The sequence below is a fragment of the Brachycentrus maculatus genome, unplaced genomic scaffold, assembly GCF_059751285.1.
Source record: "Brachycentrus maculatus isolate JH-2025_06_01 unplaced genomic scaffold, ASM5975128v1 h1tg001487l, whole genome shotgun sequence".
NCBI classification, from domain to species: Eukaryota; Metazoa; Arthropoda; class Insecta; order Trichoptera; family Brachycentridae; genus Brachycentrus; species Brachycentrus maculatus.
Genome location: NW_028282124.1, coordinates 32,421 through 55,734, shown reverse-complemented (window position 1 = coordinate 55,734; position 23,314 = coordinate 32,421). Strand labels below are relative to the sequence as shown.

General features: G+C 35.4%; 1 pseudogene; it reads left to right on the top strand.

The window, feature by feature from the left end:
- The first annotated feature begins 21,495 nt into the window (after positions 1–21,495).
- LOC148298935 (UDP-glucuronic acid decarboxylase 1 pseudogene) lies at positions 21,496–22,452 on the top strand (annotated as a pseudogene).
- The last annotated feature ends 862 nt before the right edge of the window (positions 22,453–23,314 follow it).

The window sequence follows — 23,314 nt, the reverse complement described above, 5'->3', positions numbered from 1 at the left end:
GAATCCTATATATTTAATAATTCAATAGTTTCATATTTTATTTTTGTTGCCTAAAGTTCTTCAACTTTACTTCTCCGCCTCTCTACTTCTGCAATAAGCCTTTCAATTTTAAATTCAGCTTAAATTTTATCGCACCTCGATAACCTCCTCTCTTTTGAAAACAAAAACTAAAGTATATGTAGTTGAATGTTTCTTAATACTAAAATGTCATAGAATTGCAACGCAACAGGTCCATAGTTATATTTTATTCACTTAAAGGGAATGTAGACTCATTGCTGAATGATAATTCAACATAACTCTACAAAAAACAAAAACAAAAGAAATGATTTTATGATATAAAGCTTATAATAATATATCAATACGAAATTCAGTAAAAGTTTTGATCGAAGGATTTGTAGAAAAATACAGTTTGTAAACATATGCGCAGTATATTGAGGAAATTGCTAATAACTTTCCGATTGATATCCACTAAAGTATCGATGGTTCTTTAATGATAAAAAAAATAAGGAAATTGGGTATCCCCCTATTTATATGGGATAATTTGTTTACTCATAAATAATTAAGATATCCCATCAGGAAAGCACACAAATGAGCCAATCAAAGTCGTAATCCAAAATCAAGAAGTTTTTATTTGGTGCCGCACTTCTAGGAATGACAGCCTGTTAGAATCGACTTCTCCAATTTTCTTCTTTTATCCCGACACAAAACTCCCTGAACGATTTGTTTCATTTTGGGTCAAACTTAGCAGTAAATCCTCTGGACCCGTTCATTTCGATCATTCCCAGATCGGACGGAATTCAGCAATTACAACCAAGCCAGCAGGACTCACTTTTTCAAATCAGAAGGTAACCTCAAAATTTGAATAATGTGTTCAACTTTGGGTCAACACCAGTCGCTGGTTCAATCACAGGAAGCACTAGTAGCCCGATTTTCAATCTAGGCACCATATCGGCATGCTCTCTCCCTCGTGTGGTTATTGGTGGAATCTGCCGATGCCCTAATAACGGGGTATTTGCTTCAAATGTATGTTTCCCAAGGACTCCTACACAATCCCATACCGATACATTTGCTCTTGTGAATTCCAATTCGATTGAAGGCCTCAAAAGCATATTTCGAGACTATGATGGAAAGAATAACAACCTAAACAACAGAGATTGGGGAAGCTTTAGACAGGCCCTTGAAAGAAGAGCTCCAGCTAAATATGAGGATGGAATTGATGTGCCTATCAGATCATTAGTGAGCGCCCGTGAAATCTCAAACAAATATATAATCATGGATAACCATTTAACCATGAAGAGAAGCAGGAACAATGTGACAATGGCATTTGTATTTTTTGGACAGTTTCTCGATCATTAGGTCACTCTCACAGTCGCAGGCAAAAATGAATCCTTCCCAATTCAAATTCCAGCTGGAGATCCATTCTTCAAGAATCAAACAGTCCTACCGTTTTTCAGATCAGAATTCAAAAGGTTAACCCCAAATGGTCCGAGAATATTTGAAAATACGATCACTGCTTGGATTGACGGCAGCACAGTATATGGCTCAGAGGAAGCATCAGCAAGGCTCTTAAGAGCATTCAGAAATGGAAAACTCAGGACATCTGGACCAAACAACGAATTTATGCCACTGGTGAGTGAAGACGATCCGCACAAGCTATTTCTCATCGGAGATGGTCGTGGCAATGAAAACGTCTTCCTCGGAAGTATCCATACAATATTCGTAAGATAGCACAATCGCGTCTGTGACTAGCTTCTTCGAAAAAACCCAAACCTGAATGATGAAGAGACTTACCAGGCAGCCAGAAACTTTGTGATGGGGTTGCTCCAAAAAATAACAGTAGAAGATTTCTTGCCAATCATGCTCGGAACTGAATACCTCAGATTCCTCTCCCCAACCTACACTTACAAACCCCACTTAAACCCGAACATTGCGACATAGTTCTCAACTGGAACTTTCCGAATTGGCCACACACTTATCATGAACACTTTCAATCTTATAAACCCAAAGGGAGAGATATACAAAAAAATGGACCTTCGGGATTTATTCTTTGACAATGACTTCCTGAGAGTGCCAGAAAGGATCGATGATATCTTAAGAGGACTTTCAGTGAATATAATGAAAGAAAGGAGTCCATAATTTGTATCGGAACTCAGGGATCTACTCGTCAGCGATGCTAAGGCTAAATAAACCAAACTCGACCTCTTCAGCTTGAATATACAAAGATCAAGAGACCATGGAGTCCCAAGCTATAACTAAGTCAGAAGAGGTTTCAATTTACGACCAGCCCGAAGGTTCACCGACATAATCTCCGACCCAGTTAAAGCCCGAGTGCTACAATAACTCTACAAAAACAGAATAGATGATGTCTAGCTCTTCGTTGGTATCATTAGCGAGGAGTCAGTGCCAGGAGGAATACTTGGGGAGCTCGGCTGTGCAATTATGGGGCAAGCATTCAGAAATATAAGAGATGGCGATAGATTTTGGTATGAGAGCGCTTATCCACCAGCAGTCATTCAAGAGATCAAGCAGACAACTTTTTCAGATATCATCAAAAGAAATACTAACATTGTCAATTTGCCAAAGGATATCTTCCATTCTGCGATATGATTCTTAGCAATCTACCATTTATAATTATTACACAGTTGTTAAATATGTCTGTAGAATGAATGTGTGCTATTGTTACAGTCAGAAACATAGCTACTATTTTAATTGTAGTTACAGTGACAGTTACAATTACAGTACAGTGGAAGTAAGAGTGTAGTTACAATACAGCAACAGCAGTTACATTATATTGATATGTAGAATACTCACATAATATACAACCCAATATTCACATAATAATAATAATAATAGTAATGCAGAAAACTCATCCTATGCTAAAAGTAAGTACCCTAACCATTTCTCCATCGCCATATTCAAGCAGCAAATCACATAAAAAACGAATGACCCTAAACATCACAAAAATACCAAGGCCACTAAACATGCCAAACATCCACAACAATAACTCCCGTCATACAAAACACATCAAGCATAGCACAATCGACAATTAGCAGCTACCTATACAATCGGCAATACTTAACCAATTGGATCAGTATGGCATAGAGAATATACAGCTTCATTCTTAGTACTAACAACAGCAACAAAAACAACACATTCCAAAATATGAGGATGAAGAACTATAGGAACTATAACTACCATCCTCACAGAAATAAGAATATGAGCGACAATCAGCAGCTGTGAAATGGTCGAAGCACTAAGTTCAAATCAATCACAAAAGCAACTCTAAATACCGACCATTAGATCTCACAGCTGCCAATGTTTATGGCCCGAACTGCCAAGATGCGAACAAGCTGACTAAGACTATAAACTACTTGTCCTAGCTGAAGAAAAGGAAGGATGCTCATGCTTAGTTCTCGGCTTATATCCATGAGAAGTATAAGCGTAATACTACGGCTATGAAGGTCACTGCGAACGGTTTCGATATTTCTATGAGAAAGAATAGTAGCGGTGCTAATAGTAATGGTAACAATAATAGCCACAATAATAGCCACAATAATAGTAGTCAGAGTAATGGTCACAATAATGGTCACAATAATGGTAACAATGTGAGTAATAAGAGTAATACTCTGAGTATCAGCAGCATAACTAAAAAAGTCAATAATTATAATAATACCGATGATGTGAACATGCAGAATGCTACAGGGAATACTATTGTTGCTGATGAAGCTGTCTCTGATCACTACCATTAATCATACCGCAAACAAATCTTAAAAAGCTCAGAGAAGTCTACCAATGGCAATCAAAGATCATTAAGAATCACCAAGATATATCTAGCCCAACCCACTCACAATAATACAAACAATACTGCAAACAATACTGCAAGTAATACTGCAAACAATACTGCAAACAATACTGCAAGTAATACTAATAAGGGGAATACGAATAATACCGACAATACGAATAATACAGACAATACCGACAATACCGACAATACGGGCAATACGAAAAATATAAATGGAATGAACAATACAGGCAATATAATTAGAAACAAAAATACCAGCGAAAAAACACGCATGAAGTAACTAACCAGCTTATACATTGCATTCGACAAAACCCCAAACTCAAATATCAAATAGAAGACCGAACTACGAAGATTGCATGAGCACCTGTACATCACTCATATATCATAGACTAGAGCCATGTCGGATCTCTCCTGTCGCATTCACTCGGCGCATCTACACCTCCCACCACACAGGCAATATCTCACACAATGCCACACACTATGCATCTCACAACAATTAGTGCACTTTAAATGCATCGCAACATCATCAAAGCTACGAGCTATAAGATTGTGATAAGAGCTCATTGATTGCCTTCAATAGGAATTATCACATGAAAAATAGGAAGATCAAGGAGAAGAAATAGGCTCGATATTAAATTGAACCATGGGAGCGAGAAGGAGAGGGGGAAGAGGGAGAAGGGCCGATTTAGTCATCAGGCCATTTGGGGAATGCAGGGTTTTACTGAAGTTATAATATTATCTACAAGATTAACATTTTCCCTTTATATATTTCTGCAATTGATTCTCAGATTTCGCATTACATCGCGGCAAATATCAAATCAATTTTTAGATGGATCCTTTTCCTTTATTTTTATCTGTGTCTGTGCCATAGGCCCTTCCCAAGAGTGGATTTGACTTCGTAGTAATCCTTTCGGCAATTTTATTGGCAAGAATCATACCAACCACTAAAAATATTCCCCATATAATCTGAATAGGTACTGTAAACACTGCAAAAAGCACAATAAAAGGTCCAGGACACAGCCCTCCAATACCCCATCCAATTCCAAAACATAATGCTCCCACAACCAATTGCCAATCAATAACCTTATTCTTCGGATCAAACACTTTATTGCCATTAAAGCTTGTCTCTCTTTTGCGCATATACGAGAAAGTAATAACATTAACAGCGAGTCCACAGCCTAATACAAAAAGCAGAGAGGGATTCCAGTTCTAACTGAGTTGTAAGAAGCCTATAATGTTCGATCTGCGAGACATTCCCGATACCATGAGGCCAATAGCGAATATAACCCCCACAAAAAACACAATTAATTGATCGATTAGTTGTTTCCTACTGTTGAATGTTTACTGTTTTTATTGATTTACTGAGTTGCGTTTTGCAATGAGGAATCCTATGAAGAATAAGGCCAATGCAATTATCCCGAAGATTATGGCAGATATTTGGTGGTTATATTAAATCACAGGCGACAAACTTTCATCATCAACAATCCATTTGATGCCTACATAGCTGGCAAATGTGCTCACAGCAACCGCAGTACTCAAAAAAACCACAACTGCGACAATCGACCGAATACTAAATCTCGAAATACCACACAAACCATGACCACTCGTGCATCCATTGCTCAGTTTGGTCCCAAAACCTACCAATAAGCCTGATAGCCCAAACCCAATATAGGTTGTCCATTCGCTGATTGCCATCTATGGGCCAAATGGCGTAAAACCTCGATACGATTAGTTTTGGAAGATTAAATAAAATACTGAGGAGATAAATAGCATGCCTGCCACTATTGACAGTTTCTCTGGAAGATCGGCTGAGGTTATTATGATACTGGTACTTCTATTGAGCGAGACGAGGCCATATACGATGCCTGACATGCCTGTTACTTTGCCACGGATCGCATAGTTTAGGGTTGTAGCCAAACCAAGGAGGATGCCGCCAAGGGAAGCGAATATCAATGAATTCTATGGGATATGCACCATCTTGAGCTGTAACTAATTGATCAGGAAATCCAAATAATGGTTAATTTAACAATTTAACAGGAAATGCAAATAATTGGGATGTTTGTATTATCTATATGCAAATAGGCACTATAATAATAATACGAATGCTGATTAGATAAACTGCACTCACATTCCATGAAAATGTGTAGGAATAAATGACAAAATATAAGCATGCATATGCTGCTCGCATTTATTTAGTATTTTTCAACGCTTTGATATTTAAATTTATGGAGAGATAGATTTTTGTTTATATATGTTTAATTATCGATTTATATGTGTACTTATTTTGTTCATATGCGTGGTTATCTATTACTATTTACTAATTATACATTTCCTATTTATACTTATACTCATACCCATTTACTATTTACTAATTATACTGATGTTACCAATACCATACCATACCATCCCATCCTCATATTTTGCCCATTTTCTTTAGATTCCGAATCTTATTCTGGTATGCCTTTATCCAATTTCTCTCCTCCAATTCGAATCCCGTCTTTCCCCATCTCTCCTCATATATAGCCTTGTATAAGTGTTGCTGATGTAGACTCCGATAAATCACAACACTCAACATTTCAACTTTCAAGTACTCCTTAGTTGTGAGTAGCTTGTTGAAAAGTATCTGATTTTTCTATAGGCATTTCAGCAGTTCCTCTGAAAGATCGACTTTATAACTACTACTATTCTGCTATTGTTATTGTTTTTATTTGATATTTAATTTTGTCCCTGTTTTAGAGTACTGCAGCAAATTGCTAATAATTCGATTCCCAAATATTTCCTCAATCTGCAACAGCTTACTCTCCGCGACATCACTCAAAAGATAAGTAGTTCCTACTCTCTTAGGCAAATATTTCTTACAGTCCAGCCAAAACTAATCGATAATTAGCTTAGGCAGATTATTCAACGTTTCTGATGACTTTATACTTGCCAAATCAGAAGTACCAGCACAGATTTGTTCGATTGTCAAATAGTAAGGCGAAGAGACATGGTAATATTCAATCAAATAGAATTTGAGGAGGGATTGGATTTGGATTAGTTTGAGTTCGTAGACTGTGCAAAATTAATGTTTATTTATAGTGGGTGTTAGTTGTTCATGTTGTTCATGATGTTCATGATGTTCATGTTGTTCATGTTGTTCATGTTGTTCATGTTCTTTCTGTTGTCTCACAATGAAATTGCATGTGTATATGTCTTGTTACGAATTAGTGAAATGTTGTATTTGATGGATTTGGTGGGTTTGTAGTTTATGGACTGAGTTATATAGGATCTATGCGACAAGTGATAACTCTGTAAAATAGTGTTTTTCGAGGGAGTTCATTCTTAAATATTCAATGAGTTGACTGAATTATTGAAGATCACATTTATTAAAATACATTACAGATACATACATACAATTATAGCATTACATATGCATACAATCATAGCATGAAACTAATGAAGCTTGAAATATTTCAGTGTCTTTGATATCTGAGAAAGATAAAACATTGACCCTATTTTAATTTAATTGAACCATCGCCTCCACTGAAAGTTCGACCGCTTTCTACTCAATCGCCTTATACTCAAACTATGTCTCTAAAATATGAAAACATATCAAATGACAATTACGAAATCAACAGATTATTCACAGCGAAACATTTTCAGCTTAAAAATTGAGAATGTATGGAAAGTAATGGATCGAAAGTTTTACTATAGAAAGTAAGATAATTCTCTTTATACGATAAAACATATTACGTTGATAGTTATCAGTACAGAGTATGATCCCCAATTTTGCCCAACTAATGAATCGGCGTATATACTATCATTTCGATGTCCCGGATAAAGCCTGCTCGAAAACCCCTTGTTGTAAATGGACTTGCTGTAACTGCTGCTGATCTGCTTCAGGAATGTGTTGAGGGGCTCTTCTTCCTCCAATTGCAATATTAATGAGAGCGGAGCCGGTTATCACTCCGACGACAATTCCGATGAATTGCCCGATTTTGAATTTTCTATCCGACATCTGTCTGAACTAAGGCGGACTGCGCAATGTTTATATATAAATATAAAGAACAATATTATTTAGCTATTGAATAGTTTTAATAAATGAGAAAGATAAAATATCGGCCCTATCTTCGTAATGGAACCATCGCCTTCACCATAAGTTCAATCGCCTTGTACTCAAACCATAAAAGATAGGGACATCGTTTCTGAGAACATAAAAAACATGACGAAACCGCAACAGATTAGAAAAACGATGAATCGCCCAGTTTAGCCTAAAGTAAAATATTTGTGGCAGACATGAATTTATTTAAATACGTCTACCTATCCATCCATTTACATTTGAAAGATTATTTACTTTACGAATGTTTGATTTTATCAGTTCTTATTTTGAGTATAGTTCTTCACACTCTAAAGTATAATTTTGAAAGTGAAGCATCGACAATGAACAGATAAATTGATAGCTACCAGTCCACTATCTCTGAGCATTGCTTTATAGAATTGACTGTAGATGTACCTAATGAGCAAATAATAGATAAATACAATAAAATACTGAATTGGACACTTTTACTGATGTGTTTCCAAAGGACTATCTCTTCCGAACCTTTCTTCTTCAACGAATATTCAGTTACCAAATTAATAATCTTTATGAAGATATGGGGGTCTATAAGAGTAGTTAATTTATTTCTCTGGCCGAGAATTTTGAGTGCTACATTTTTATGGCCTTTCTTCTAGCTTATTTATATAAATATATAAATCACGAATAAATATAGAATAAATGAACGATAAAACTTCCATAAAGATATTACACTTTATAAAATCAATACCAAATATTGATTTTTAAGAGTCACATTTGGCCACAATTGTATTTTGATGGCCTAATTGAGAAAGATAGGTCAATCAGTATAATTTTAATTAGGAGTCCAGCTTATTTCATCATAGCCTAACCTTCACTATAATTTATTATATGATATTGAAGTTCCAAATGGAAAATAACTCGAAACTCTTTATGATGATCATCATTGGTGCAACTTTGTTTGCGCGACAGCTCTGTATGAATATGACGTATCAACAAAATTTTCCTACAACTTTCTCAAGTTTAGAGGCATCCTTTGATGGCAAGTATATGGTTGCGGCATGCTCCAACAAGTCTGTGATGGTGTACGAAAGAAAGCTTGGGCTCTATATATTCCTAGAGTAGTTTAAAGGTAATTAATCCATCTCTGGACTGTTCATTCAGTCGAATTACTCCTCCTTCACGACCACTCGGACAAATTCTATAGAAATATACAAATTCGATATTAATAGCTTCGTGATTCACCAAGTCATAAGGACATCACAGACCTTTATCCAAGCTATTATGGCTGAAGATGAAATGAGCTTGATAGTCTGCAGCTTATCATCGACTGTCGATCATTACTACTTTGACAATCAAAGGAATATGTATGTGTACAAAGAAGCTATCACAAACTTCAACACATTGGGAGACATCGACCTTTCTCACGATGGCAGTTACTTAGTAGCAACCACCAACGACAGAAGCCTCAAAACTTACAAAAAGATTAATGAATCTTATGTGCTTTATAACACATTTTTAATGCAATCGATACAGTACGAAGCCGACATAGCGGTTGTATCTAACACACTCGTTCTAACCGTAAGCAATAATACATTCAGGGCCTTTATATATGAATACAATGGAAGCTAATATATTCTCCGCACTACTGTTAGGTCATATTTTGCCCTTGGTGAACCATTCAAAAAATTTAAAATAACAGCTGATAGGAAATAGATGATTTCCGTTTCTCAAGGTTTTGCTACATTGACAAGCCACAATAATGTCAGTCTTACATATGTCGCAGATCTGCCTTTTATCGCCGGTATCTATGCACTAACATTGGTCGAGAAAACACAGTAGTTTATAGTTGGAAGCCATGAAAGTATACACTTTTTTAGTAATATGCCGTCAAACTGCATAAGGAAGGAATCTGACTTTAAATGTACTGAATGCAGGTATGGTTATTATTTAGTAAATAATTCAACTTGTTTTTTGAATCTTATATCGCCAAGTCCTTACCCCCTTCCAACTGTCATTATTTACTCTACAGTAATACCCGACCGACCAATAGTAATACCCACTACACCACCAGTAGTCCCAGATCCAGTAGTAATCCCTGATCCGCCAACAGTAATACCCACTCCAACAATCCCCGAAATTGCTACAATATAATCATAACCATAGCCATAAGCATAAACATAAACATAATCATAGCTAAAACCCTGCCTATAGTACTCGAAACAAGATAAGACCCGTTGCGCAAACTTTTGTCAATTCTAATGCAGTGCATGTTCAATAACGATTTCCAATTGTACAAAATGCTCATTGTATTATTCTATGTAATAAAACGTCGAATGCGCCTTATAGGCAGAGGTTTAAGTCTTAAATAATATCAAGGGACTGCTGTCAGTTTTACGACCCTGCAAATTCAAAGTAATGCTTTTGCTAAAAGCCGACTACTCGTTTTATGGCTATCAAAAAAACGACTATAAAGGCACAATGCATTAAGTTTTGTAATTCGCGAAGTTTATTGAATCAGCAAAGGATTAAATGAATATACTGAACATTGATTTTCTCGTGAATGCAAAAAAATAATTGGCATTCTACAACGACAGAGCTAATTTAAAGTATTTGTGGCTGAAAAGGGAGGGGGATTCGATTACTCAAAATGCATTCGACTATCTCTTCCATTCCGTTCCGATTGCAATCATTCAGTTCGCTATTATTAAAGGCCTCTTCAAACTCTTGTTCAACCACTGCATTAGTAAGTACTTGCGGGCAATGTCCTTCAACGGATGCTTGCTCATTATGCTATTTTAAGATAACATTGGAGAATTCATCTTTTTAGGGTTTCGGCAGTTTAGTAATTTCTTCTATCATTTGCATTTCGTTGAGAAAATCTACTCTTCTGCTTCAGTCATTCTGTTCTTTCCCTTCTTTATCTTGGTATTCGTCGCCTACCCACTGCTCTATGAGGAATACAAGGCGAATTTCAAATATTTCCTGCATAATATGTTCAGAATTGGCCCCTGCTCTTTGCTGATGACAATCCTCTTCGGAGTCCGACCCCTGCTGCGAGGAACCATCAACGCTTTCTATGAAGACAATACGCTACAGCTCATCCTAATGAGTTGCATTGACATAGCAGTTGCTTTAATAGTCTGTACATATGAGTTTAAATTCGCAATCTTCAAAGGCAAGTTCGCCTTCATCGGTTTGGTCATTTACTTGCTCTGCTCAACTCCTTTAAACATTCTTCTGTATGCGAACATTCAGTACCAAAATGACCCAGCAATATTCGCATTGATTGATGAGGGGACAGCCATAACCATTTATGTCCAAGGAGGGAGCATCATATTGTCAGCTTTATTGTCTTTTTTATAATTGTACAGACTTCAAAAATCCCACACATAGTTAATCGGATAAGCAGAGAACAGCACAATTACCAGCCAAAAAATCATACAGAATGATGGAAACTTGAATGAAAACAATTACAATCAGAAAAAAAGTTAAAAAAATAAATCTCTCAAAATATAAGATCAAAACAAAGCATAGCATAAAACTAATCTCAAATCGGAATTCATCATCCCCCAACCAATGAATAGCGAAGTCAGCACGAAAGAGCCTCCAAAACAAAACCCTCAACCGATGACTAGCAAAGCCATCACAAAAGAGCCGCCAAAACTAAATGAAAGTCACGTTTTTAACCCAACAAGTTCCAAAACAAATAAAACCATTGGCAATAGCCCACCTAACAATATTTCTAATGGCAAAGGCTCCAAGCAAAAGCAAAAACACAAAGTACAGATAGAAAGAAATCCTGCAAACCCAAATTTGCTCATAGTCACATTTCGTGAAGATTAGTATAAACGTGTTTTTTAGAATAAAGCGAGAGAAATGAAAAAGCAATGATACTATTTGTGGCATAATAACAATCGATGTGATCAAAGAATTCATAATTTATATATAGTTCATAATCATAATTCCACTATCAGTCCACTATCAATTCATAGTATGAATTAAACATCGGCACTATCAGAATTGATACCTATCACCTCCAAATTATAATGAGAAATTAAAGTAGTGCTTACTTTCTTTGCTTTTCTATTTCCAATATCAAATTTATGATTAAATAGTAAACATGGCTATAATTCGACACTATTTGGTCAAAGTACAAATTGAAGCAATATTTAAGGAAAAGACAAATTAGTAAGTAATATAAACATTAGCAAACACAACATTTAATAATTTGTATTATTATTAATAAGTTTTATAAAAAGTAAACATCACATATCCGATATTCTTCATTTGAATAGTTATATTTTTTGCGCACTTATATAGATTTCAGCTGAAGAGAATGATAAATTAAGTATCTATTTCGCACCTTTAGAATCTTTGATCTGGTTTTTCCCTAAATTAATTTTTGTATTACATAAATAGATATTTTGCAGATTCTTCCAATCTGCTTTGCTCAGGTGTTCGCATCCTTCGTTGGTTATTTGATTGTTGCCTAAATATATGTGCTCTTTACTTAAATTTAGGGATTGTAGGCTCTTCCAATTTGCTTTGCTCAGATACTCGCATCCCTCATTAGTAATTTGATTATTGCCTAAATATATGTGTTATTTACTTAAATTAAGAAATTGTAGATGAGGCATACTACAGTAATTCGCAATAAGTTTGATTGCTTTTGTATGAGCATTTTTACAATTAAGTTTGATTGTTTTCATTTAAATTTTAGGAAGTTGCAGCTTTTCAAATTCTTATAGGATTGCTGCAAAAGGCGATACATCAAATGATTACAGCCTCAGTGGAAACTCTTTGATCGCAATCCTGAAATGCTTATCGAATATCGAAGCGTATTCTGAAGGTTTGTATTGTTTGTGGTGCTGCCATAGATGCCCAGCTATTCTAAATTAAGCCTTTCCTATTTACGCTCCTTTTATTTACAATCCATTGTGTTTTGCCATCTTCTTTGCAATTTCATATTGCCGCTGAAACTCTTCAAATCCGTTTTAATAGAGAATGCATTCTACGAGGAAAATTTCGCAGAGAAGCATATTACTCAGATCTTCTTTCTACTTAAAAATTTTCATGTTTCGCTCAATTATTTCTTTAGCTTTTCCGTGATTACTTTCGGACTGCAGTAACAGACTCTGAGCTATTGCTATCTCAATGTGGGATGCGATCATTGGGTCAGATAGGTTGGCTTCTTTGGCCTTCGATAGAGCTTACTACAGAAATTTATAGCTTTTTAATTATTCTGTTTGTTATAATTGCTCGAGTTTGTATTGTTATTCATGTTTTTCATGCATTTTTGCGGATTTTAGTAATAACTGTGCGTTTTCATAGCTTCGATTCCCAAATAATAAGTTCGTTAATTTTTACACTTAGACAGCTCGTTATCCATTTTTAGAGCCAATTCGAAATAACTCTTTGAGTTCCAAGTATTTGAGATAAATAGTGGCTGAACACCTTAATAGTTATTGGTATTCCTGTGTATCTGCCTTCAAATATGCTTGAAATTAATTCTCATCATCGCTCTTTAATGTTTCGTATAAGGCCGTCATCTCGGTTTCTTTGAAGCACTGAAACAGTACTATTGCTCTGTAAACCTATGAACGCGTATTCTTAGATGCATCTTTTAACCATTAATCAATTTTTTATGTTCTTTCCTTTTATTTCTTTTATTCTGTTTTGAGTTTCCGATCCAACACAAAGCTAATGAAATGCTGCTTATGTTCCTCCATTGCGAAATTAATTGTTTCGCTTCTTCGCTTATTCATTGCATTTGCGATTGCCCTAAGGAATTGTTCTGATTGCATCTAGGAACTTGCTAAAGGATTTACAATTTCAAAGTAACTGCAAATCAGCCCTTAGTTTTTGCTTATTTTCCCTTCCGGATCGTTTCTTTTTGAGAGAGTCAGACAGCCTTTTACGAGTTGCTCGCATTTGCGTTGATATTATTGATAATAGTTGGCAACAGATTTCATTTTGGAGAAAAGTTTATTGAGTTCATATATTTTGTTTGCAAAGTTAGAGGCGGCATTTGTCTGCAATTATGGCACAATTTTTAACTGCTAACTTTTATCGTTTGACTCTTTGAGTTCGATTGGCTTTAATTTTAGAGGCAGTCTTGCTTTTGCTATCGTGGTTGTGTCTTCTGTTATCTTCTGTAATTTATTCGGTATTTGAATGTCGGACAGTGGTTTTGAAAATTAGTTTTTCCTTAAGATTTAGCCAGGAGGATACTTTTTGGCGATTTCTTCCAACCTTCGCTCGAGTAGACTTTGGATTTCTGCAGTGGAGGATACTTCTTTGGCTTCGAGGCTCTTGTATGACTTTGCCAGATAAATCAGAAGCACGAAGATACCCTTATCGTAGTATTCGCAGGCTTTATTTGAAATCTCTGCCGCTTTATGAGCTTACTTTTGGCTCAAATCATATTTGAAGGATTTTATATCATCGGCATAAATTTCAAAGCAGTTTTATAGCATTTCCCATATCTATTTTGTCGTTTATTTAATTTGTTAGATTTTAAGGTTCAGTTTTTACCCAAAATTCCCAGCATTACATTCAATGTTTTAAAGCCCAACCAATTCGTTTAATTACTCAGACGACAATTCCTTATAAGGCAATTGCTTAAGATCTGAAGGCTTAAATTTGTTTCTGACGGAGTTGGCCAGCATATGATAAATCCTTGACTTACTGAATTGGCTAATGCCATCTGAAGTGCCTTGATAGCATTCAACAAGTCGATCATAGTGTCTGCAGCCGCTTTATATTTATTTCTGCTTTGCCTTCATAAAATTCTCCACTTTAACTTTTTCTCCCTCAGTTTCCGCCGTATTGCACTTGATGATCATGTCAATAACCTCATCCATTGTTCCACTGATATCTTCTTCCGTGTAACAGAGATTGTGCAAAATTTCTTTGATCTTTTTGAATATTATTGATTCTTCCATAAATACAGAGGATCTTTCGAGAGTCTCCTCATCGATCTCTTGCTATTTATCCTTTATTGTCTTCTACAGTAATATAAGATTTGGTTTGTTAGGATCCTCAACATTCAAGTTTTCCTCAACGTGATGCGTCACTTTCGATTAAGTATCTTTTCTGGGATTATTCAAGTTCCCATCAACGTGATGTGCTTTCGATTAAGGAGCCTTTTTGGGAGTCTTAATTTTCAAATTTTCATCAACGCGATGCTCCACTTTCGATTAAGGAGCTTTTTTGGGATTATAGGTCTTCAAGTTTCCATTAACATGATATGCCACTTTCGGTTCAGGAGCTTTTTTGGGACCCTAAACCTTCATATTCCCATCAACGTGATGTGCCACTTTTTATTAAGGAGTTCTGACAATATTGTCAGCCATTAAGTTCCCTTCCGCGCAACCCATTTTGTTTATATAATTATCGAATTTCTATGAACAAATGCATTTCCTTTAATAAAAGTTCGATAAATTTGACACATTGAAACATATATTCAAGTTCTCACATATATAATACACTTATGATGATTTTGTTTCAATACGATTTCAATTTCTGAAGAGTTAACCTTTTATATAAATCCAGGACCTGCTGCCCTTATAGCTTTTGCTCAGACACCAGGCAACCTCCAGGGTTTGGATTCTTTATTTCGATTTGCATAGAATTACATGGATATTTTAGCTCAAAGACATTTTTGACAGAAATGCCAAACACTGTGATTGACACCTATCCTGACTACCAAACTAAATCACCACTTAACTTATTTGACAGCGAGCTTCTGTTAATGTATTACAATCAAATATTTGGTTACTGCCTAATTATACGAAATTCTTACTGATCCGCATTTATCGTAGTTTGAAAGCATTACTTTTTTTAAGCTGTGAAATATTTGTTATTTAGTTGCTATCTCTATGATGAACTAAATGTACCTAATACCAGACGACTTAGGGGTTGGGGTTGGGGTTGGGGTTGGGGTTGGGGTTGGGGTTGGGGTTGGGGTTGGGGTTGGGGTTGGGGTTGGGGTTGGGGTTGGGATTCGGTCATACTCCTAATCAGCCCTTATTTTGGTATGTGATCTAAATCAGCGACTTATCTTACTTATATGCAACACTAATGCCAACCATTGCGCCACTTTTTGGAGTTGTTCAAGAATATCGATATTTTCTATATGTAATATAAACTTACTCATGATTGTTTACTCGTCTTCATTCTTTGTTTCCATTTGATGTAATATATGAGTTGGAATGGTTTCTAATTTATTTCTGAGAGTGATTTCTGCTCTTTTTATCCGCATTGCTGAGTTTATAATGATATATTTAAAGTATTTAAAGAATGAAGAAGGATGGATGGGATTATTTGATTGGAAGAGACTGAATGTATGCGAATTAAAATTAATTTTCAATATCTTTTTTTAGAAAACATTTAAATTTCCTATTATCGATAGGCTCGCAAATGAATTATAAAAATTATATTAGGGATTTAAAAAAAACACAAAGGAAACAATTTCTGTTTTAAGCTCGTAATTATCAATTTTGGGTATTCAAGGCAATGACGAAATTGTAGCCTCGTATTGTGTATAGTTGTGAGATAATTCAATTTAAATGGCTTTCAGAATTGGCATTGGATATTATTCGTATTCTTTAATATTCTAAAAATATGGAATACGATTATTGCATTATTTTGGCCGATGTCGCTCAATTAAAAGAAAATCGAAGCAGAAGGGATTTTATAACCAGAAATCGCACACCCTGCTAAAGCTATCATCCTTTCGCCATATGAGTAAATATACAACCAAAATATGACCAAGTTCCCTGAGGACTCAGATCTCTACAAGAAAGCAAAACTCAATTTGCATAAGGCTGGATTCGAATACAACCCAAAATACTCAGCCAGTTTCCGAAAAACAATCATAAAATCGAAAGGAGGCTCAATGGAGATTCAGGTTGAGTTAGGGCACTACATGAACAATTTAAGCATCTTTGTTTCTACTGTTAATTTCTCAATTCGTAGAGCCACGATCGGAGCGGGTTCATTTGGGAAAATTTATGAATTTTAGTATGAAGGCAAAATGATCGTCGCGAAAAAGATCTTTGCAGATTACGATTGTCAGATGGACCAGTCCATTTTAACTGAAATATTTTTTCAAAAGTTATTTTCTGCTTTGAAAGTCGGCCCCGTCTTCTATAAGCATTATGGGTATGATGCAATTATCGTTAAGAACAAACTTGAGTTTCTAATGTAAAAGTGTACTTATAACCCTCGCGCATAGAATTTGCAGATTCTCAACGAAACAGGGAAAAGATAAATTCTTTCCAAGCACATTCTGCATAATTTGTCGATGATCCATGCCTTTCAAATCATCCATGGTGACATTAAACCTGAAAACATCGGCTGGAGCGAGGAAAATAAACGATTTATTTTCTTAGATTTCGGAATGAGTTACTTCCTTGAGTAGACTCCAGGGAAATGCACATTTGTGAAATCCTTCTTTGGGAGCTTCAACACATCGAGCAACTAAATGAAATAACTGTATTTATCTAAAAAAAGTGCTTACATTGATCTGTACTATAACGATTTTCATGGGGCAATAGTTGCGATTAAATAGCTAAAAAAAAGCTAAATTTTCTCAAGTAGTTACTCAATGGAACACATTATGAAGGAAAATCTTGTCAGCAACAGATATTCTTGGGAAGATTGCATAGCGTACTTTCAACTGAAGTATCTGATATTCAAAAATAAAATTTCATAGATTGCTCAGTTACTGGCAAAAAATGATCATTTGCATAACTCTCTTCGGAAAATGATTCGAATTCACTTAACAAATAATTAGTAAAAAGCGACAATTGTGCAATGGACAAAGTTATACCATAAGATCAGCGAAGGTAGCAAAGAAATTGAAAAGCCTGCATTCAAAAAGATAGGATAATAATAGTATTCCTTGGATAATTATTTGTACTATAAACTCACTGAAGAGGATCAAGATAAAGTGTTTCGATAATGTATTGGGGCACAGTCCAATTTCATGATGTTCAACGATTTGATCGCCAATATTCTTAAGCAACCTCATTTAGCAGAAAAACTCTTTAATACTTTGTTTTTTAAATAGGAAAATGAGCTCAACAAAAAAGAAAAAATTAAATTTATGAATGAAATCCATAAAAATGTTTATAAGAGAAAATAAACTTAGTTTTCAATAGTCTTTGAGGAGCTGCTGTTAAAGTTTTGGGAGATTTGGTATCAAAGCCGCGATTTTCACAATTTATTTCGCATAATTGACATCTTCCAAATTACGCATGACGATCCGAACTACTTCCAATCTTTAAAATATGTGGATGTTTTGATTGCTGACAATTTTGAAACTGTTATAGATACTTTATTTGCCAACACTACATAGCATCCTGAAAGCCTTTCTTTCTCATGGGAGTGGAGTTTTTATTGCCGAACTACACTAATGGGTGACAGCAAGAATTCGCCAAACGCACAGATTTTCCTTGAAATCATTGACGAGATTAAACTATTGTTTGAACATGAACAGTAAAGTAAAGCGGAGTTTAAGATGAGAATACAGCATTTTGCAATAAAAAATCAAATGAGTTTTGAAACTTGCAGAGAAAGCATTTTGAGAAGTGGGTGTACATTAATAAAAAGCCGATTCTACAGGTTAAGGTTTAGCTAGGAACAGTGGTTTAGGCTATTTTAGGGGAGCTACTTCCAACAGAGCAGTAGTACTATCCGGCAGATATTCAACGACAACCCATTTCTCGCCCTCAAGGACAACATCTATCATTTCATTTTATATGCAGTTGAAAAGAAGTTGTAGCTCGCAGAGAAAGTGTTTATAGATATGTTTGGCAGAAAGAAGAAATCTAATCAAAGACATTTATTCTATTGTTTGAATTCCCTATATAGCTTTATCTGGACCATAATCTAAAAGCCTGCAGTCAGGGATGAGATAATAGCTTGTTTTGAATAACTCAGTATTAGTGAATTGATCTCAAACGACAGGACCAATAAGAATGAATTGATACGCATATGCAGAAATGTCTTCAGCATAGTTGGAATTATTCGTACATCATCAAAAGAAATGAGATATTCAGCTTTTGGCCCTGTGACATGGAAGATAATTCATTAGCTACAATGCGCACTTGCTGAAAACGGATGTTTCGCATTATTTTCAGGGCACGAGCTGATCATTTCCTAAGCATTACAATTATTCTCGGAAGAACAAACTAATGAAAATGGGCTCAAAAATAAAATTGGATTTTTTTTGGTTTAGGTTATTACTAATCGAAGTCAGTGGCAATATCCACACTTTTTATTTGAGCATTTTGTATTTTTTCTGTCAACTATGATCCTTAGCACTGACAAATAAGTTAGAATGGAGTTAGCTTCCAAGTTATTCGTTGCCTCGCAGGAGAAGAACTTTGAAGTTCTCGTTAAAATAGATTTTTTGCATTAATAGGTCCTCAATGCAATCATCGAGTATTTAGAATATAGCAACCAGCTCGAAAAGGGATTCACACTACTGGATACTTACTCCAAAATGCTGAAAACCGGCTTTAAAAGATAAAATCAACGATTAAATCATATTTATAGGAATCCTCTAACTCAGTATGTTGCCGCATTATCAGAGTAGCAGTGCATGAAAATAGCAAATAAAATTACGAAATACGAAATATCAATCGCCTATGTCAATGATGTGAGCTCTTATTTATGTATTTTATTCTCTTTGTTATTGAAGAGAATTAAAAAACAGCTTCAATAAGCAGAAATCCGAAGATTTATGGTCCTAATAATATCAGGAATTCGATCATGTAAGAGAATATTTGTTGAGCGCGAAATAGTTTGTGAAATCTTGTTACTGTTTCTCAAAAGCAAAATGAATCTAAGTTCACGGGAGCGATGGATCACATGGAAAAAAGTTTACCTGAATGTCTTGGAGAAGGGGCTTATATCAAAAGCAATCAAATAAAGGAAAAGATATTTTCAGAACTGCAGTATCACGCCGAAAATGGAAAGTGTAATGGCTTTCAAACTTTAAAGATATAAATAAGCAACAGATGTGTAAATGAAACTGTACATTAATTGGAAATAAGGCACATGGGAAAGCAAATTCGAATGATTCTCATTTTTAAATAAAAGTTAATATACTAATTTTCAGTGACTTGAGTTGCTTTTGCATGGAATTACACATTTTTCTAAACATTTTGTACTAAAAATTTATATATATTTGTTTCTGAAAGTGATAGATACTTCATTTTACGCATATGTCAGCTTATTTTTATGTAAAATTGAACTATTATCAAATCAACTATCACAAAATAAATTATCTCTCACACTTAATTGATTTTTCTATGATTAATCATTTTAGTTTGCCTATAGGGGTTGGGGTTGGGGTTGGGGTTGGGGTTGGGGTTGGGGTTGGGGTTGGGGTGGGGTTGGGATTGCAATTTTTCACCCTATGCAATAGTACCCTTTTTTCTCATCATTCTAATCAAACAATATTTTGTTATGCCCGATCAAATATTTCTATACAGTTTTTTATTTGATTGGCTTGCATCTTTATTTGCAGATGTTTGAGAAGTTTATGATAAGCTTATGCCACAAAGCAATAGAATCTTAGCTTTCGAATTGTGTTGGATCACTCAACAGTAAAAATAAGGACTTTGCCTTACTTTCTATATAAATTGGCACATTCGATTTGTCTTTGCCTTCCATAGTTCCTTCAATGGCGATATTTGCATGTGTATGCCAACCTTCTATTTTGATTTATATTTGTGGACGTAGCACTCTCTTCCTATTTTATATATTTAGTCGGGTTGTTAGTTCTAAATCTTTGAGGAGTTAATTGTCATAACTAAAGTAAACTTCAGCTGATCCGATTCCGAATGAGGGATGTAAACTGTATTCGATTCGGCTCTATGATAATTTTTATAGTTCGAGAAGCGCGGAAACCCCAATCATCAAAACAGGCAAATTTCTCGCAATTGCCATTTCCACAATATTCGATACTTGTTCTTTTGTTTACAAATTTGTAAGTAAATTTTTCATTGAGTTTTCATCTAAATCCGCAATGATGACACAATGCGATAAACTGAGCATTAATTAAATTTTATCAATGCCTTCGTTGATTTTTAGTGGAACGCATCGAAGTCCTCCCGATTCAGCCCATTGCACTAATTTTAGTTTTACTCTCATTTATGCTGAAGTTTGTGATTGTTTGAATGCGACGATAGAGCAAATAGGGTAAAGCACTTCATTACTGCCCATAGAAATATAATCCGAAAGCTGAAAATGGCTATCGAATTGGCTAAGAACAGGTTGAGTAAAGCGATAAAATGTTTCTATCTTAATGGATGCCATCCTCATATTAATATCGTTACTTGAAAGCGGAACGGATGTGGGGATATCGTTTTGGTATAAATCTGGCAGATTCTTTCGGTTGAGCTTAACAATTTATAGCTTTTCGTGGAGAGATCTTTCTAAATATTCATCCATTCTAACATTCATATTCATATTTACATTTCATTGAGTTTAATCTGTCTGATATTCAATAATATTGAATTTTAATTAATTAAAATGAGCATTCCGTTTGGGGTTGGGGTTGGGGTTGGGGTTGGGGTTGGGGTTGGGGTTGGGGTTGGGGTTGGGGTTGGGTATAAATTCAGCAATGGCAAAGCATGTTATTGTGACAGGAGGAGCAGGATTTATTGGATCGCACTTAGTCGACAAGCAAATGGAGCTCGGAAATCGAGTCACTGTGATTGATAATTTATTCACAGGAACTTTGGAGAATTTGAAACAATGGGAAGGGCATTAAAGATACAATTTTATCAACTTCGACTTGGCTAGTGTCAAGCTCGAGGAACTTATCTCGAGCATAACCTCGGAGGTGCATGAGATTTATCATCTAGCTTGCCCTGCCTCGCCAGATCAGTATTGGATAGACCCGATCTTCACAATGAAGACTGGCTTCTTAGGAACACTTGTGATGCTTGAATTCGCGACTGCGAAAAAGGCGAAACTTCTCTCCACTTCAACATCCGAAGTTTATGGAGATCCAGAGATTAGTCCACAGCCTGAAACCTACTTCGGGCATGTGAATCCCATTGGTCCAAGAGCTTGCTATGATGAAGCAAAAAGAATTGCATAGACATTATGCATTGAATTCGGGAAGAAGATTCATGTTCGGATTGCTCGACTGTTCAACACATTCGGCCCGAGACTTTCCATCACAGATGGTAGAGTTGTTTCTAATTTCATTGTTCAAGCATTGTAAAATAAGCCTTTAACAGTCTACGGAGACGGAAAACAAACCCGTTCCTTGATTTATGTCTCAGATACAGTAGACGGCTTAATGCTTCTCATGGAGTCAGATGTGACAGTGCCAGTGAATATTGGAGGAGCTGAAGAAAGCAGTGTGCTTGAAATCGGGCAAAACATCTGGAAGTTAATTCGATAGGACGAACCAAAGTACCAGTTCTTCGAAGCAAGAGAAGATGATCCTAAACAACGCAAACCAGATACAACAAGAGCTCATACCCTCCTAAAATGGAAGCAAAAAGTGAACATTACTGAGGGACTCTAAATAACAATGAAGCATTTTAGGAGTGCCATGCAAAAATGATTAAAATTCATATGGGAATAAGTAATTAGTATATGCAGAAGATAGAGATAGTTTTAGTAGTTACATATTCTTATTGTTGATCTAATATTTAGATAAATCCCCTTGAATTGTTTAGGTAATCTACTTTTTATTTCTTTTGTAATCGTTTTTTAATGCAATTTATGGCCATTTTATAGATTCAGAATTATGAAAAAACTTCCTATCATAAGCCTCAATGTTATCCCAATACACTTCCCTCATTTATTTTATTGATTTTGTTGAAAATAACTCTTTCTTTTCGTTAAATTCCTTGATTTATTTTATCCGTGAAGTGATTCATCAATACATAGATAGATTGATACAAACGATTGTAAATACAATAAATGAAACGGTAAACAAACCATATTCGAAAACTATGATCATCTTTAGTACTCAATCTTCCGGCTCGATCTCGGTAATGGCCTTTAAGTCAATATTTTCGTCAGCCTTTAGTCTCAGAAACTAAGACGAGGTTTTTAAAAGCAGGCTTGCCCTTATAATCTGCAGCATATACCAAGCCATCATGAACGCAGCACCAATAACATTGCCATTCTGATATGAAAGAAAAAGTGAATAATCTAACTGGCCAATCATCGTAAAAAAGCAAACATTAAGCAAGGTCGCAATATCGACATAATTGCTCCAACTCCGAAAGAAACATTTTCCCTCTGAAAAATATTTGATTATTCTGCTTTTAAAATATAGTTACAAATCTAAGGCGATGAAGAATGCGACTCCAATCTACAGAAACTTCGCGATGACTATATACTAGTTTGATAGTGCAATTGCAAGACCAATGGCGAGCGCGAGCTGAAGGAAAACCATCAATAGATAGTAGTTGCTA